This window comes from Callithrix jacchus, chromosome 1 (assembly GCF_049354715.1).
Source record: "Callithrix jacchus isolate 240 chromosome 1, calJac240_pri, whole genome shotgun sequence".
Lineage (NCBI taxonomy): Eukaryota > Metazoa > Chordata > Mammalia > Primates > Cebidae > Callithrix > Callithrix jacchus.
In genome coordinates this window covers 144,132,306-144,151,638 of record NC_133502.1, presented here as the reverse complement: position 1 = coordinate 144,151,638, position 19,333 = coordinate 144,132,306, and the positions used below count along the sequence as shown (strand labels likewise).

At 35.7% G+C, this 19,333-nt stretch overlaps 1 protein-coding gene across 21 annotated transcripts in view; it reads right to left on the bottom strand.

Annotated features, from left to right (window-relative positions):
• The window catches only part of ZCCHC7 (zinc finger CCHC-type containing 7), a 264,591-nt gene that overhangs the window by 163,552 nt on the left and 81,706 nt on the right, over positions 1–19,333 (bottom strand). The window lies entirely within an intron of this gene.

Sequence of the window (19,333 nt, the reverse complement as noted above, 5' to 3'; positions counted from 1 at the left end):
TTGGTTATTATGAATAATGTTGCTATGAATATTGTCACCTGCTTTTGAGATACATGCACAGAATTTTGAAGTCAATGCAAATTACAGAGCAAAAGTCACTGAAGTCGAACTAAGTGATGATACAATTTGAAGTAGTAGTACCTTTTTCTTTAGCTAAAAACTATCTTCTGAATTTATGCATTCTACATTAAATATCATCTGGACAAGTGAAACTGAAAAAATCTCATCTACCCCTGAAAAGTATAAATAAAAGGGAAGGACAAGGTAATAAAGAAAGCTACAAAACAGCATTCTAAGTTTCTTACGTTGAGCTGATCTGCTTTAAAAAAAAAATGACACAAAGTAATTTTTTACATAAATTATAAATAATTAAAGCATAAAACATACCAAATATGCTTATGAAAATATGCTCACCAAAAATGTATTTTAATAGTTTGAGATATTTCCATAAAGCTCTATGGCAAAAACTTCTGCTAAATATCAAGGAATACCATGATGTATTGGAAAACAATCTCCAAATATTTATGTTTGAGAAATAAAGCAATCATATCATCCAAAATGACCAAATCTACAAATTAGAGATTAAATATCCTACATAGTCTCACTTAAAACAAAGTATCCTATATATGTGGGAACAAAAATTGATTAATATTGTTTATTTGTGATCTGAAGCATTTTGATAAAAAGCAAATCTCCTCAAATATCTGTCTGAAACAGTTTCAACTCAAATCATATACAATGTGGCCACAAACCCATTACAACTAAAATAAGAGTTTGCAATATATCAATTCAGTAACAGTTAAGCCAATAATATTTATACTTGTTTTATAACAAAGGACAACAAATATATTATCAAAAGAATGCAAAATTATTCCTCTACAAATAAGTAGCATGTTCAAAATATTCTACCAAAGTAAATACAGCATTCAAAAAGAAAAGACAATGTTTTTTCAGATTGTAAAACTACCGCAATTTTCAGAAAACAAATACTGTTTTACCATATACTAAATATACTTAAAACCACCAAATGTATCACTGAATTATTAATATTAGAATTTTCTGAATCCATTTTTTTCAATCCAGTTTTACTTACCAGTTAGAAAAACTAATAATACGCAATGTCTTTTTTCCCCCTAGAGGATGTTTACAGGAGAATTCTGTGTTTAAAAATCTACTTTTAATAAATTCCTAAAAGGAAGTTTTCACTTAAAAAATGAACAGATCAGTTAACATTCTGTAATTCCTTTTTCCTATAATTTTAAAACTATATATTTAAACCAATGAAATCTAGTCTATTACATTTATGGAATATCAAATATACTCTGCACCTAATTTTTAATTCAAATTCAATAAATATTTATTGAGTAGTCTACTACATGCCTAACACTATGCTAAGTGCAGGAAAAAAATATAACCATTTTGCTTCTTCCTATCTTTCTCCTTGTCCTTACGGCCTATACATAAAATCACTTGATGAAAAATGCTAGCAGGGGAGTACCACCCTAATTTACTACGCACTTGACTTTAAATTTATACTCATGGATTCTAAACTCAAATAAATGCCAACTATGAAAAAGAATCTACAAAAATACGTTTTTCTGTAGGGCACTCATCACTGAGGGGTAAAATTTTTCTCCTATGCATCATGAAGGAAGATCCTTTTTCCATGTTGTTGGCAAAACTGTCAATCATCTTGATGAGCAGCAAATAAATGAATGCCCAATGATGGGATTCTGTATTATCCTTAAAAAAGAAATCCATCAACTAAACATCAACAGGTAAATGTTTATACTCGACAGCCATCAATTTCAACTATCCATGCAAAAAGACAGGTGAGCTGGACTGGTAAACCTCGAAATTAGAGAGGTATTAATCGTCTGCTTCCAGCCAACATAAACAGATGTTATTTTTAAACAGGCAAAAATCATCTCTTCCACTGAAATTTATTTGCAGTAGATAATGTTCTGCTACATTTTTAATCAAGCAGATGAAGTTACATTTAAATTGAAAATCTGCTTCACTCAACTAATCAGGCAAGTAAAATTCAGAGATGATTGAATGGCATTACACAGCATACTATTACGGCAGGTAAATTGGGAAATTTACCTGTCACACCACACAGGGTATTGTTCACCCACTGCATCTGCGACTTAGAAGCAAAGCACTAAGACAAAAAGGGAAAGGCATGTTAAACAGACTTATAAATCGATCATATTTTATGAAAACATTATTAAGGCTGCCAGCAAAAATAAATAAATAAATAAATAATTTTAAAGAAAAAGGTAAAAAACACACACCACCTCTCAGTGAGTCAATGAAGATTTACATGGGTTATGCTTATCTGCTTCATGTAAATAGGATGCCTGGTTATTTTGAAGATCAAGAAACTAAAGCAAAGACGCAAACAGTACATCATGACAGAGGCAAAGAAATAATGACCACATAATATCAAGAATATGAGAGTCAAAAACAAGAAAGATAAATAAAACACTTTAACAAAAAGAGATAGAGTAAATATCACCGATTTGCAAAATAACTATCACTCATCATACAGATCATTAATTTCGTATCTAAAAATTTCTCAATCTACCCTAATAATAAAAAGCTTATTCTATTTTAGTCACCTATAGAGTTAGCAAGTTAACATTTCTAAAATGCCTTAAAAATTTACTTGAGATATCCACAAAACTCTTAATGGGCTATTTTACTTGTTTCTTAACAGAAATCCCAAATTTACTTTCATGTTTAATATCTGTATATTCAAAATACGTTTGCTGCAATACCTGAATTTTGTATCACTGCTCATTACACTGACTGTGAATTATTCCAACTTGTACCAATACCACATTAAATCTTTTATATCATAACTATAAGAGTTTTATCCTCACAATAACCTTTGAAATATAGAATCTTATTTGCTAACCATTGTGAGTTTTCTTTTTTCAATTTCTCCTTCTTTCCTCTCTTTCTATTTTCCCTTTTACCTTCTTTCCTTCCTTTCTATCTGCCTCTTTTTTCCTTCCTGTTTTTTTTTTGGCGGAGGGAGGAGAGGAGTAGGGGTGGCCAGTGGAGAAGCAATGGGTTTGAATGGGGAGGTGGGGGTAGAAACAGTATGTAACACTAAGTTATATAGGCAAATAATGTTACTGTTGTATTCTTAATAAAGTGAACCTACCTTGATTTTCCATTAAGAGTGATAAATTTGGACTGACATATCTAAATTCTCTCATGGGGTTCATAAAGCTAGCTAGAAATCATATACTCAACAGTATGGTGTTTTAACTACCAAGGTACCATTATTGGCTAGGTTTAGGGTTAGAACAGTTTTAGGTTTACAGAAAAATTGTGGAGATAGTACAAAGAGTTCTCATAAGCACCAGAGCCAGTTTCCCCTATTATAATAGTGACACCTTACATTAGTGTGGTAAATTTGTCAAAATTAATTAAATATTGATACCTTATTAACTAAAGTTCATACATGATTTCTTTAGTTTTTAATGTTTTTTTTTCTGTTCTAGAATTCTATCCAGGACAGTACATTAAACTTAGTTGTCATGTCTCCCTACGCTCCTCTTGGCTGTGACTGTATCTCTGACTTACATTGTTTTTGAGGAATACTGGGTTAGATATTCTACAGAATTTCCCAAATTGGAATGTTTGGTGTCTTTCTTGTGGTTAGACTGGGGTTATGGGTTTTGGGAAAAGAAAGCCAGAGGTAAATTGTCATTCTCATTATATCATATCAAGGGTATATCCTATCAATGTGACTTATCTTTTATGTCAGTCTTAATTGCCTGTCTTACTGTATTCTCTCTTAGTCCCAGTCCTCCCCAAAACTGCATTTACTCTTTCTAAACTTTAAAATCTCTATTATGATATATCACTATTCTTCACTGTTGAAGATGATAGTTTTTAACAGCTGCCCTCTGCAGGTATGGCTCAATGGGACAGGAGGAATCAAAGAAACAATCCAGCTGTACTTCCCACACTTCACAAAGGTCGTTCTGTCACTACTTATAGTGATTACTCTGAGTCTGTAGCTATTTCTGATGTAGCTCCTTTTTATTTTTTTATTTCTTTTTTGAGACGGAGTCTCACTCTGTCACCCATACTAGAGTGCAATGGCATGGTCTTGGCTCACTGCAACCTCCACCTCCCAGGTTCAAGCAGTTCTCCTGCCTCAGCCTCCTGAGTAGCCAGGACTACAAGTGCATGCCACCACATCCAGCTACTTTCTGTATCTTTTAGTAAAGACAGGATTTCACTATGTTGGCCAGGTTGGTCTTAAACTCCTGACTTCGTGATTCGCCTGCCTTGGCCTCCCCACATGTTGAGATTACAGGAATGAGCCTTGCACCCAGTCTAGCTCCTTTTAAAGTCAGTACAAACAGAATCTCTCAACTTCGGCTGACCATTAATACTATTGTCCTGGCCCCATTTAAATCATATTCCCAGGGGTAGGATTGAGGCATCGGTAGTTTAAAAAAAAAAAAACAAAACACTCTCCAAATTATCCTAATACAGAGCCAGCGTAGAAAACTACCAGTCTAAGACCTTATCTCTATACTGACCGCTACAAGTAAAGGCTGGTCTGTCTTCCCATTTACAGCATTTATAGCTATGCTATACTCTTTGGGGTTTCCATTTCCGATTTCTGATATATCTTCAGTTCTTCCCCTAATTTAGCTTTGGCTAAAGTGAACCTTATATGATTTTAGCAGCAGGAACACTGCAATGCTGTTTAAACACTGCTAGATTAAGCACTGTCAGAAGCTGAGGGCAGTCACTGGCATTTGGAAGCATTACTGATTTTCAAAATATATATATATAAATGTATATATTTAATTCAGTAATACATATATTTTAATATATATACTTACACATATCAAAATATTATTATATATATTACCATATAACAAAATATATTGACATATTTATTGCAACATGAAGACCACAAAAGTCTGTATATTAAAATTCCACAAATAGTGATAAAATATTCTTTTAAATCTGGGACTCATTTCTGTACTGAAGCAACTATCTATGGGGTGGCTGAGTTCTTAGCCTACCTTAATAAAGGTGTATTTAACAAATGAGGCTATAGAAATATTTGTCTGAAGCATATAAAATTGTCATACTCAACCATTACATTAATTCCATGTTATTAAACCTTTTACATTTTTGATAAAAGACAAAAAACAGCCTTTACAACAAAAGTATTAAAACAAAACTAAAAACATCAATGTATTTAATCTCAGATACTAGTATGTGAGAGAAAGGCTGGCCAGATCATACGGTCTGTAAGACAGATGTTGCTCACTCAAGTCCCTATTAGAATGCCCACGTTGCTCTCTCAGGTCCCTATTGGAATGCCCATGTTGCTCACTCAAGTCCCTATTGGAATGCCCACGTTGCTCACTTTCACGTCCCTACTGGAATGCCCATGTTGTCTCTCAGGTCCCTATTGGAATGCCCACATTGCTCGCTCAAGTCCCTACTGGAATGCTCACGTTGCTGGTTCAAGTCCCTATTAGAATGCCCACATTGCTCACTCAAGTCATTGCTCACACAAAAACTGTTACTAAAATTAAAATGCCAATGGTGGAAGTATTTTATGAACCACTGCAAGACACTGTGTATATTCAATTTTTTAAAGAAGAAATGCCTTAAAAATAACTTATCCATGAATGGTCCATAAATATTATTTTGCACACTCATACACCAGATGATTAATACCTTCTATTAATGTGTAAGATAAACAGGGGGGAAGTGAATGTTTAAGTTTAAAAGTCAGGCTGTAATGTCAAGATATCTGACAAAGTTCAGAAAATTACCAAAAGTGAAGGTATAAAAGAAAAGATACTAAAGACTATTTTAAGAAAACAGTACAAATGATAATTTTAGGGTAACAAAAGCAACAAATTTACAATTTTAACAGACTTTCCTAGCTGTTGAAGCTGCTCAGAAAATTTTAAAACTTCCCTTATGAATTTTGCCTCTAATCTTCACTCTGTTTTTAAAATGACAATTTGGTAGCTACAGAAGGTACATTAGAACTTTAAGAGACACAGGCTCCATAAAACTCAAGTCTCACTTATTAAACCAAGTGTACGAAAATTCTCTTATTTAATGAATTTGATTTTTAAAAAACCAACTAGGCCAAGATCACCCACAAATACAGTAAACTGCTACTTACTGGTAAGATTTAAGACAACAGAAGATAACGGATCTAAGAAATAACAGAACTACATCTACCAAAATAATTTTTTCCACCTGAAAAAAATTCTTTCTTGTTACTCAAATATAAGGAATAATGGAAAATGTAACATTATAAGCTAAGAGTTTTATTAGTAACTAGTTTATAGAACTCAAGGTCCTCTAAAAACTATGGTTGAGGCACTGAATAGAATCTGCAGGAAAGATGAATCCCCAAAGACAGGTTCAAGAAGATGCCAAATATGGGAGGCTGTGGCATGAGCCTAGGAATTAGAGACCAGCCTGAGCAAGATGACAAGACACCATCTCTAAAAAAAACTTCTTAAAATTAGCTGGGCATGGTGGCATGCACCTGTAGTCCCAGCTACTCAGGAGGCTGAGGGAGGAGGATTCCTCAAGCCCAGGAATTCGATACTGCAGTGAGCTATGTGCATATTACTGCATTGTCACCTGTCTCTTAACCAAAAAAAGATGCCAGCAGACTTTCATTAATTTCACTATTTTATCTATTACTGAAATTGATAGAACATGAAAACAGCATTCACAAATATGCTAACAACTCAGCAGCAGGAAACAATGCTAGAGCTGGAATTCTGCCACCTTGCTTCTCTCTACTACACAACAATCTACCTTCACCCCACTTCTAACAACTACATATACAAGGGTCAATGAAACAGTTCATTTACTGGAATAAGTAAAGAACTTAACAGGAAAACTCAATGGACATGTGTCTTCCCACAAAATTCTTTTTAAGGTATTGCTTCCAATTTTACCCCAAGTAAAATCTAAAAATCATACACAACTACAAAAGTGTATTTTATAAACCTACTATAAACCATAATATTACAGTTACTTCAATCCATGATAAATATATACTAGTTAACTATAGTACTGCAATCTATGAGCTTTTTTCTCTAGAACAGGAGAATGAACTTAAAGCTTTAGAGTTTTTGATCCATACTTTAATGGCAGTGTGTTACCCTTCTAGATGACGCCTCAAACTCCTGAGAGAAAAAGTCCTTGGAAGTAGCACCATTTATCAATTTATCACTCCGGAGGTTAAGAAAGGTGCTATTAATGAAAGCTGTTTTAAGAGGTTGGGACAATGAGAAGAGCTAGAATGTCTAAGTACTTGTGGATCAGAAGTAGAAATTATATGTCAATGAGATCCAAGAAAAATATATTGTAGGGATTAAATGCATCTGAACTTAGACCATTTGGTTTCATTGGCGTGTTTTCATAATGTACACAAATTATACCCAAATTTCTCTTACTAACCCCAGAGAACAAAAATGAGTACCACTCCCATCACTCTATCCCCTTTTCCCAAACAGACAGTCGATTCTGGCTGATCCTATCTTAATTATCATTCCTGAGTCCAAAAGCTCTCAGAACTCTCTTCAACACTCTGTTTTGACAGACTGGAATTGGTATGTGAGAATGAAACCTACTTGCTACTCTTAGGTAGCTTGCAAACAGAATTAAAAAAATTTTAACTGTAGTCATCTTTGGAAATTTTCACTTAAGAAAAATTTCTCATACTTATCAATAGCCTTTGAGAACTATACTATGTCTATGACACCAAACAATAATTGATATTACAATGGTAACTCTATGACATCAGAAACACACCCATATATTCTGTTTAAGATTATATTTGAGACAGATTAAAAATCAATCCAACTATTTTAAAAGTAAGGACCCTGAAAAGGACAAACTTCTTTTGGTTAGGGTAGATATTTTTCTTTCCTCCCTCTCTCCCTCTCTCTCCCTCTCCCTCCCTTCCTCCCTCCCTCCCTCCCTCCCTCCCTCCCTCCCTCCCTCCTTCCTTCCTTCCTTCCTCCCTCCCTCCCTCCCTTCCTCCTCCTCCCCTTCCCTCCTGTCTCTCTCTCTCTTTCTCTCTCTCTCTCTTTATAGAGATAGGACCTCACCATGCAGCTGAGGCTGGATTGTAGTGGCATAATCGTAGCTCACTGCAGTCTCAACCTCCTGGGCTCAAGTGATCCTCTAGCCTTAGCCTCCTGAGTAGCTGGGACTACAGATGCATGCCACCAAGCCCTATTGTACTCTTTGTAGGGACATGGCTTCTATATGTTACCCAGGCTGGTCTCCAACTGCTGAGCTCAAGCAAACCACCTGCCTTGGCCTCCAAATGTGCTGGGACTACAGGCATAAGTCACCACACCCCGCCAAAAAATTTTCAAAAGGAACACAGCAATAATTTAGATCAATGAGAAACTGCATTCAGAATTTAGAAATTTTCTTTATAGTCTATTTTATGTCCAAAGCAATGCTAGTATATACACATAATAAAAACCACATTGTAAAACTAATTAAAAGATAATAAAGAAAATAGTAAATTTATCTTAAAGAATTTCTGAAGACTATTAAATTCTAAAACCAGCAATGTTGGGTTACCAGGGGAATTAGAGTTAAGATGAAGTATCCATAGTGAAATTCCCAGTGAAGCTACATTTAGGTCAAAGAAGCTGGTACACATCTAGTTGGCAAAAGAATAAAAGTCTCACAAGTCTTCCAAAAATCTCAAGGATGCCGTCTTACCTAATAGGTAGGCAGGTCCCCAAGCGAAAAGTATGATCCCATTCTATTAACCTATTTGTGGATTTTTAGAAAGAGCTTATGCCAGGGTACCCGAATTTTAGTCAACAAATAGCCGCCTAACTGAAATCAATGGAATGCTTCCCTTGAACTGACATCAAATCTCAAAAGAGGTGAGAAAGATCATATCCTAGTAGATCCAAAAATTTTCAAGTATGCCATAGGCAATACCTGAATATGACCCCTATATGTTGTTTCTTGATGAACAGAGAAACTTAAAATTGGGCATTCCAGTTCATTTACTGGAAAGATCAAGATTACTGTTTAACACAATATCAGTAACAATTTGTCAGGAGATCTTTTGACAGTTCAAAGAATTGCTACACAAACTGTAGATAATTAGAACGTCTCAGGATGTAGGAAGGGTCATGGAACTTTTAAAATTAAATTATTAATATATTTACTCCCCAAATATGTACTGGGTACTTTGTTTTTTGTAGAGATGGGGTCTCACTATATTGCTACAGTCGGTCTTGAACTACTGGGCTCACGCAATCCTCCCACCTTGGCATCTCAAAAGCACTAGGATTACAGGCATGAGCCACCACGCCTGGCCTGGGTACTTCATCTACATAACTTAATTTTACTAGATGTTACAGAGGACATACTGAATATGCCAAAATATGATATCCTAAATTCTCATCTTCCCAATAAGAGTTTTAAAACTAAGCTTTTTTTGTTTTATTTTTAAAACCTTTTTGACATACAAATACATAAACCTTTAGAGGGATAGATGAAACAGTCTAATGTGCTCTACAGCATAAAGTCAAACCTCAAATTATTACACACAAAGCAAGAGTGAGTACTAGACTTCCACTTCCAACTCAGATAAATTAACAGCGATCAGATTTCCTGTCCCACCTGAAACCATCAAAAAACAAAATAAACAAGGCCGGGCGCGGTGGCATGGTTGCACATGCCCGTAATCCCAGCTACTCGGGAGGCTGAGGCAGGAGAATTGCTTGAACCCAGGAGGCGGAGGTTACGGTAAGCTGAGATGGTGCCATTGCACTCCAGTCTGGGTAACAACAGTGAAACTCAGTCTCATAATAAAATAAAATAAAATAAAAAACAAAAAAACAGACAAAACATAAGAAACAGTGTTTAAGACATGAGAAATCAAGAAACAGGACAATAATCCATGAAAGACAGCTAGGTGAATTCTAGCACTGCCTCAGGTTTACTGCCTTCAGATTTTCCAGGCCCCAGAATAGGAAAGCAAGAACCTGGTAGACTCTTGACAAACCTGAAGTTTAGCAGAAAGGGATGAGAACCCAGGGAGACTAAGGCAAATAAATTTGACAGATCTAGTAATAAACAAGAGAAAGCTACACAGAGAAATACTCCCACAGATCTCCAAAGGAGAATATCTACTGAATATTTGGCAGAGTATTCAAAATGTGAAAGAAAACATGTGAGGCTGGAGAAAGAATCATCCAAAAGGATTAGAGAGAATAGTACCGGATACTCACACAGGGATGGGAATAGTGACTATTTCCACCAGTCAGACTACAAAATCTCTTCAATTTACATTTTACACAGAGCAGTAAGAAGGGTCGTGTCTAAGTAGTAGGGATTAGTTAGCCCCAAACATTCTTGTTTCCACCTAGCAAATCTTAAAAGTAAGGCCCAAAAAAGGATTAAACTATTTCTTGGTAATTTAATTTTATCCCAGAACACATGTCAAGAATATTAGTAGAAATAAAAAATAACCAGCACAAAACAGGTTAAAATTAATGTCTGGCTTCTAATCAAAGATTCCAAGGCATGCAAAAAAAAAAAAAAGCAGGAAAATATGACCCATTATAAGGAGAAAAATAAAAAATACTAACCCAGACTTGAAAAAGATGTTAAAATTAGGAGACAAGAACATTAAAACCATTGCTTATATTCAAATAGTTCAAACATGGAAGATATAAGAAAGACAAAAATAAAACTTCTAGAGATGAAAGTTATAATATTTGGCCGGGCATAATGACTCATGCCTGTAATCCCAGCACATTGGGAAGCTGAGGCCAGGAGTTCAAGACCAGCATGGGCGACAAAGCAAGACTCCGTCTCTTAAAAAAACAAACAAAAACGACAAAAAGGAAAAAAACAAAAAAAGGAGCTATAATATCTGATATTAAAAACACACTGGACAGAGTAATATATTAGACACTGCAGAAGAAAAGATGACCTTGAAGACACAGCACTAAGGAACTATCTACAATAAAACACAAAGAGAAAAAATAAAAAATAACACCCCCTAAAAAATCACTGATATTGGGACAATTTCAAGCAGCCTAATATACATATAATTCCAATCTCCAAAGGGAAAGGGGAAAAAAATTGAAAGAAATTTTTAAAAATTTTCTAAAATCTGACCTTTAAATGACATCCTTGTTGAGGATACTTACCAAGAGAGACCATATTCTGGGCTATAAAATATATTTCAACAAACTTAAAAGGATTCAAGTTTCACAAAGTATTTTCTTTGAACACAATATTAAATTTAAAATTAACCACAGAAAAATCTCTTAAGAATCCCAAATGATATAGAGAAATTAACACACTTCTAAATAACCCATTGGTCAAAGGAGAAATAACAGAGAAAATCAGAATATATTTTGAACAAAGAGAAAATAAAGATACAACATGGCAACATTTGTGGAATGCCCTAAAGCAGTAATTAGACGGAAATTTATAGCACTAAAGGAATGATCTCAACAACCTGAGCTTCCACCTTAAGAAAACGGAAAAATAAGAGCAAATGAAATCCACTACAAACACTAAAAAGAATATAATTTTTTAAAAGTTAAAATAAAAGAGAGAAAAATCAGCGAAACCAAAAGTTGGTTCCTTGAGGAAGTCAATAAAATTTACTAATTTCAAGCCAGACATAACAGGAACAAAAAAGAGAGAGAAAAGTAGTATCACTAGAAATTCTACATTTTTTTTTTTTTGAGTCGGAGTCTCGCTCTATCCCCCAGGCTGGAGTACAGTAGAGTGATCTCGGCTCACTGCAGCCTCCGCCTTCTGGGTTCAAGCCATTCTCCTGCCTCAGCCTCCTGAGTAGCTGGGTCTATAGGGGTGTGCCACCATGCCCAGTTCATTTTTTGTATTTTTAGTAGAGACGGGGTTTCACCATGCTGGCCAGGCTGGTCTCGAACTCCTGACCTCGTGATCTGCCTGCCTCAGTCTTCCAAAGTGCTGGGATTACAGGCATGAGCCACCTCGAGTGGCTGAGATTCTACACATATTATAACTGAGGGAATATTATGAAGAGCTTTATGTCAATAAATTCAGAAACTTAGATGACATTTTTTTAAGTCCTCCAAAACCATGAACCACTAAAGCTTTCTGAAGAAACTGATAACCTGATTAGCTCTTTTTAAAAAATTAAATTTGTAATTATAAACTCTCCCACAAACATTCTTAAAGGTGATGTTAACGTGATGTTCTCAAACAGTTGGCAGTTGATGAATCTGAATTTTCCAAAGTAAATGATTCTTATGAGTCAGAAGATTCTGATGTTAGTTCTGTTTGGAAATAACTCCAAGAACAGTTTTTATGTTTTATTTTCACATTGAAAATCAGATTTGCTTCAGTCTCAAAGAGTGTGTTTATGTAAAATTAAATGAGCCCTGGCGGCAAGCTAGTTTTTTTTCTAAACGTGGAAAGGGTTAAAAAGATAATACTACATGAGAAAAATGTGGTTTAACCCAGAAATACAAGACCACTTTAATATTTGAAAATTCAATTCATGTAATTCACTATATTAAAATTGTGATATCTTGATCAGACACACAAAAAGCATTTGACAAAATCCAACATCTACTCCTGATAAAAACAGCAAACCAAAGAAAATTTCCTCAAACCAATAAAGGCTATCTACAAAAAAACCTACAGCTAATATTTACATAATAATGAAAGGCTGTATACTTTCCCTCGAAAACAGGAACAAGACAAGGATGTTCACTCTCACCCTTTACTGAAGGTTCCATTCCATCCAACAAGACAAGAAAAACAAACAAACAAAAAAAGTCATCTGCATTGTAAAGAGGTAAATCTGTCTTTATTCCTAGGTGATAAGTTCAACAACTTAGAAAATCCAACAGAATCTACCAAAACAAACAAACTGGAATTCAGCAAAGTTATAGGAATCAAGATCAATATTTCCCAGTAATATTGGAAATTAAAATTTTTAAATGGTATCATTTTATAATAGCATCAAAAAATATAAAACACTTAGGGATAAATTTGACAGATTTATATACAAAAACTACAAAATATTGTTGACAGAAACAAAAGAAGACCTAAATAGAGAAATATACCATGTTTATGATTTGGAATACTAAATATTTTTAACATGTCAATTCTCAATGGATATATAGATTGAACACAATCTTAATTAATCCCCCACCACACTTTCTGGAATAAACTGACTACACTTAGAATCTACAGAGAAATGCAGCTGAGTGCAGTGGCTCACGCCTGTAATCTCAACACTTTGGGAGGCCAAGGCAAGTAGATCTCTTGAGCTCAGGAGTTTGAGATCAGCCTGGACCAAAAAAACTTAGTCAGATGTGATGGGATATGCCTAATAACTTGACCTACTCAAGAGGCTGAGGTAAGAGAATAAATTAAGCCCAGGAGGTCAAGGATGCAGTAAACCAGGATTGTGCCAATGCACTCCAGCCTGGGTGACAGAGGGAGACCTTCTTTATTTTCTTTCTCTTCTCTTTCTCTCTTTTCCCTCCCTTCTTTCTATCTGAGACAGAGTCAGTCTGTCAGTCTATCTATGACAGAGTCTCATTCCATCTATATCTGTCTGTCTGTCTGTCTGTCTGTCTGTCTGTCTGTCTAAGAGAGTTTCACTCCATCACCCAGGCAGGAGTGCACTGATGTGATCTCAGCTCACTGCAACTTCTGCCTCCTGGGTTCAAGTGATTCTCATGCCTCAGCCTCCCAAGGAGCTGAGATAACAGGTACACTCCATCATGCCCGGCTCATTTTTGTATCTTTAGAAGAGAGACGGGATTTCACCATGCTGGCCAGGCTGGTCTTGAATGACCTCAAGTGATCTGTCTGCCTCAGTCTCCCAAAGAGTTGGAATTACAGGCATGAGCTACTGCACCTGACCAGGAGACCCTGTTTCAAAGAAAGAAAGAAAAAAAAATGCAAAGGACCTAAAATAACCAAAACAACTTCAAAAAAGAACAAAGATGGAGGACTAACACTATCTAATTTCAATACTAATTATAAAGCTATAAAATCAACAAAATATAGGCATCATAAAAGACAAATAGATAAATGAAATAGAACAATTGATTTTCAACAAAACTGCAAAAATAATTCAATAGAGAAAGGATAATTGTTCAACAAATGGTGCTAGAAGTTAGAAATCCACATGTAAAAATAAAGGACTCTGATTTATACCTCACATCATATAAAAATTAACTCAAAATGAAGCACAAACCTAAATATTAAGCCTAAAACTATGATTTCTGTAAAAGAACATGCAGAAATATCTATGACCTCTAGTTAGGCAAAGATTTTTGAGATTCAACTCCAAAAGCATGATCCATTAAAGAACAAGCTGACATACTGGGTTTCAAAATTAATAACTTGTGTTCTTCAAAAGACACTACTGGGTGAATACAAAGCCAACGCAAAGACTGAGCAATTTGCAAACAAACACATGAAAAGATGCTCAACATCATTAATCCTTAATCACAATATGCACCCACTGCACAAATATTAGAATGACAAAAATTATCAAGATTGCTCATAGTGTAAGCAAGGATTTGGAGAAACTGAAAATCTCATCTACTGTAGTCTGAGTGCAAACATAAAAGGGCAAAACACTTCAGAAAACTGTTATTTTATTTCTTCATCTTTGTAACTCTTTGCCAGTGGTTCAGGAAAAAAAAAAAAAAGAAATAAAAGAAAACTGTTATTTTATTTCTTTTTTTTTTTTGAGACGGAGTCTTGCTCTGTTACCCAGGCTAGAGTGCAGTAGCATGATCTTGGCTCATTACAAACTCCGCCTCCTGGGTTCAAGCAATTCTTGTGCCTCAGCCTCCTGAGTAGCTGGGATTACAGACATATGCCACAACACCAAGCTAATTTTTGTATTTTTTAGTAGAGACAGGGTATTGCCATGTTGGCCAGGCTGGTCTTGAACTCTGGCTTCAGGTGATCCACCTGCCTCAGCCTTCCGAAGTGCTGGGATTACAGGCGTGAGGCACTGCACCTGGCCTGGAATTGTTACGTTCTTTGAAAGATAAACACACATATCCATTATGATTCAGTCATTCCACTATGAGGTGTTTACTCAAGAAGCAGGCATCTATCCATATCAACAGTTGTACTAAAATGTTCTTAGCAGCTTTGCAACTTGTAAAAACTACAATTCAAATGTCCATCAACAAGTGAATAGAAAAACTGGTATAACCACAATCAATATATGTAAGTATTGTTAATTGCCACTTTATGGATGAATCTCAATCGTGCTGACTGAAATAAGCCAGCCTTCCTCCACTCCCAAAGAGTTCCTACTGTACGATTCCACTTATGCATAATTTTATAAAATACAAAACTCATCTATCATGACAGAATGCAATGGTTCCCTGAGGATGGAGGGTATGAAGGGGCAAGACACAAGATTACAAAGGAACATAAGAAGACTTCTGGAGATTTAGGTTTTTATGTTCACTACCTTGATTTTGATGATGGCTTCCTGTGTATATACATATCACAAAATGTATAAAACTGTACATTTTAAATATGTGAACTATACTATACTTCAGTTAACAGACTATGTCAACTATAACAAAGTTGTTTACGAAAGTATCACTTTGCTAACAGCCATCTACACGATAGTCTACATACAGGTTTTTATTCAGATCTAGTTTCTAAAGTTATCGCTACAACTTTCCAAAGTAGCTGAGCATACTAATTAAAAGGATATTAATGTCAAATAAGAGATAGGTGGAATATCCTCCTTTTTTAGTAGAGATGAGGTCTCACCAGGTTACCCAGGCTGGTTTCAAACTCCTGGGTTCAAGTGATTTGGCTGCCTCTGCCTCCTGTCATGGATTTAAGGTCCACCTGTTATAGCTCAACAAGTGTTGTCTGCCATGACAGTGTCTTCAAGAGTCAAATGCAAAACTGCTAGCTCTTGATAGGAATGTGTGCATAGCCCACCAACTAAAGGCATTCTGTAGCTACGATAATCTGAGCCTATAAAATTCCATACATTGGAGCTGCCATGCAAAGAAGACCAAAGTGAACATACGTTGACATATCACCTATCTTCTTTGGGCCTGAGATTATTAATGTAGAAAATAAAAGCACTGACCTTGAAGCAGTGATTCATAATCGATCTATGCCACTTAACACTGAGATATGTTAAGATATAGATTCCTTGGCTAGGCATGGTGGTTCACCGCTGTAATCCCAGTACTTTGGGAGGTGAGGCAGGTGGATCGCTTAAGGTCAGGAGTTTGAAACCATCCTGGCCAACATAATGAAACCGTGTCTCAACTAAAAATATAAAAATTACCCAGGTGTGGTGGCGTGCGCGCCTGTAATCCCAACTACTCAGGACACTGAGATGAAAGAACTGCTTGAACCTGGGAGGCGGAGGGTGCAGTGAACTGAGATCGTGCCACTGCACTGTAGCCTGGGCAACACAGCAAGGCTCCGTCTCAAAAAAAAAGATTTGTGAGCCCCATCTGCATATATTCTAATTTATTACATCTGTGGTAGAGATTAAGAACATACTGTTACTTTTTTTTGAGACGGAGTTTCGCTCTTGTCACCCAAGCTAGTGTGCAATGGTGCAATCTCAGCTCACTGCAACCTCTGCTTCTCAAGTTCAAGCAATTCTCCTGCCTCAGCTTTCCGAGTAGTTGGAAATACAGTCACCAGCCACCATGCCCGGTTAATTTTTGTATTTTGAGTACAGATGGGGTTTCAACACGTTGGCCAGGCTGGCCTTGAACTCCTGACCTCAGGTGATCTGCCCACCTCAGCCTCCCCAAGTGCTGGGATTACAGGCATGAGCCATCGTGCCCAGCCAGATGTTAAATTTGGCATACAACCAGATTTGGGATATTCTGACCCACATAATCTTTTAGGACCTTCTAGCTACAACATTATTATTATTATTATCATCATTATTATTGAGACAGGGTCTCACTCTGTTGCCCAGGTTGGAGTGCCGTGGTGCAATCCTAACTCACTGCAGCCTCAAACCCCATTACTCAAGCGACTCTCCTGCTTCAGCATCCCAAGTTGCTGGGAATACAGACACACACCACTACACCTGGCTAATTGTTTTATTTTTATTTTTAGTAGAGATGATGTCTCGCTATGCTGCCTGAGCTGATCTCAAACTCCTGGCCTCAAGTGGATCCTTCTGTCTCGACCTCCCAGAGGGCTGGGGTTACAGGCATGAGCCTTTTTTAAGGCTAGTCAAGTGAAGAAGTGGGAGTGGAGATCAAACAAAGAAATCTGTAACTGGTTGTGATCAATTAGTTGTAAACACCACTGCACTCAGACCAGCTTAGCTGCAACGGTCTTTTAAGTATTATTTCCAGAGGTTCCAATAGAATCCTTCAAGTAGGGTGTCTGCCAGCCTTAAGAGTCAAAAAGACGTAACACAGTGGTAGTTTGTATAAGGTGACACTATAGAAGGTCCTAATGTTTAATGTTTAAGGAATCTCTTTAAATTCTACTGTTTGCAAAGATTCACTTTTTGTGTTAAGTTTCAAGCTTAAGTTTTGAGCCTAGTCTATGTTATAAACAGGCTACTCCTGTTTAGTGCATTTTTTTATTCCGTTTTTCACTTGCCAATGACTGATTCGATTTTCTGATGTCTTTCTGCTTATTCTTCTCCTCCTTAAACCTGGGAGATTTTAGAACACAGAGGCTCTACATAAATTCTAGAAAGGTGAAAATATCCTATACTCTTGCAGCTTAAAAATGGAAGAGCAAACGTTATAAGAAGAGAAAGACAAAGATTTCTGGAGTATCTTCAGCGCTTGGGATTGAAAAATTAAAACAATTTTCCCAAAATCTCAAAAATTATTGAGATATAATAATAATAATGTCAGCTATAACAGCAGACCAAGTTCCATCCCAACAAAATCAAAAGGTTCTCATTTTGTCACCTCCTCTCTGCTTCCACCACTTTAGTTAGAAAATAATGTTTTGAAATACTAAAGTTAAAATAAAATTAACATTTCTACCACTAGTAAACTGGTTTCTCAAATTACTTGATGTAATAGATTAATAGTCCTTTAAAATGTTACAGGGTAATATAACATTTATAATTTATAGTCATGTTAGGTAACCACATATTTTAATATTTGCTTAAATATTCTAAAGATAAATTAAAATATTGTCATAGCCAGTAGCATCAAGTTACTGTAGCTGAATCCTGAATTCAGTCTTTATCCTAAAATTTTATTAACATTCTATTCCTCTGGACCTAACAGCAACTGAAAATCTGTTTCAAAAGGATTATATAAATCAGAAAGAAATGGAAAAACATACCTGTTGAAGTATGAACAAATGTCAACAGCATGCAAATCAACTTTTATCTCTAAACTTTATTTCTGATTGTGCCCCAAACAGACAAGCCAATGATTTAATACCTTGGGTATTTTTTGTGCCACTAGGCAAAGTAACCTAATTCTCTTAATTCCTGGAATTGGCTGCTGTTCTAAGACTAGGAGGATTGCACTGAAAATGGCTGTGGCATACTATGATACAATTAATATGCTACTGAAAGAAAAATGTTTAATTTTATTCAGTAGACAAACTAATATTTTTGATGCCACTTGCTCCATATTCTTTAATCTTCCACCAATAGTGTACAAAATAATTCTTCTACCTATGGATTCTAAGGAGAATAAGATGAAAAGGTAACCACATTAATTTCATATATAATACACATCTATGTAAAAAAAAGTCAGTCCAATTGAGAAAATATTTGTTCCACATTAGCTAAATATATGCATTTATTATCCTGTATTATCTTAATACAAAATTCAAGATAAAAGGAAAAATCTCAAGGGGCAAATGTCATATAAATGACTCCCTCAAACTTATCTGACACAATTACTCCCCTTCATGTTCCCTCCAGATTCTCCTTGCACACTGTTCTCACATCAGACGTTCCTTGATCACTACCCATAATCAAAATCCATTTTTGACTTTTGCTTTTCCTCCTTTTACTTCACTCATCAAGTCTGTCTGCCTATAAGTTCTTGTCAACGTGGGGTAAGTGCTTAAAATCAAACAACTTCCTTGGGTCTATAGAATACCCTTAAACATTTGGGATATAGAAAGGGAAAAAGTAACTACATATTTATCCATTCCTTGAGGCATTTTAATTGGTTTCCAACCAAGGATGTTCTACATACCCAAACTGTCAAAATAAATGCTCTCTTAACAAATCTCTACACAACCCGCTGACTAAAAATGACCAATGTTCTCCATTTGCTTT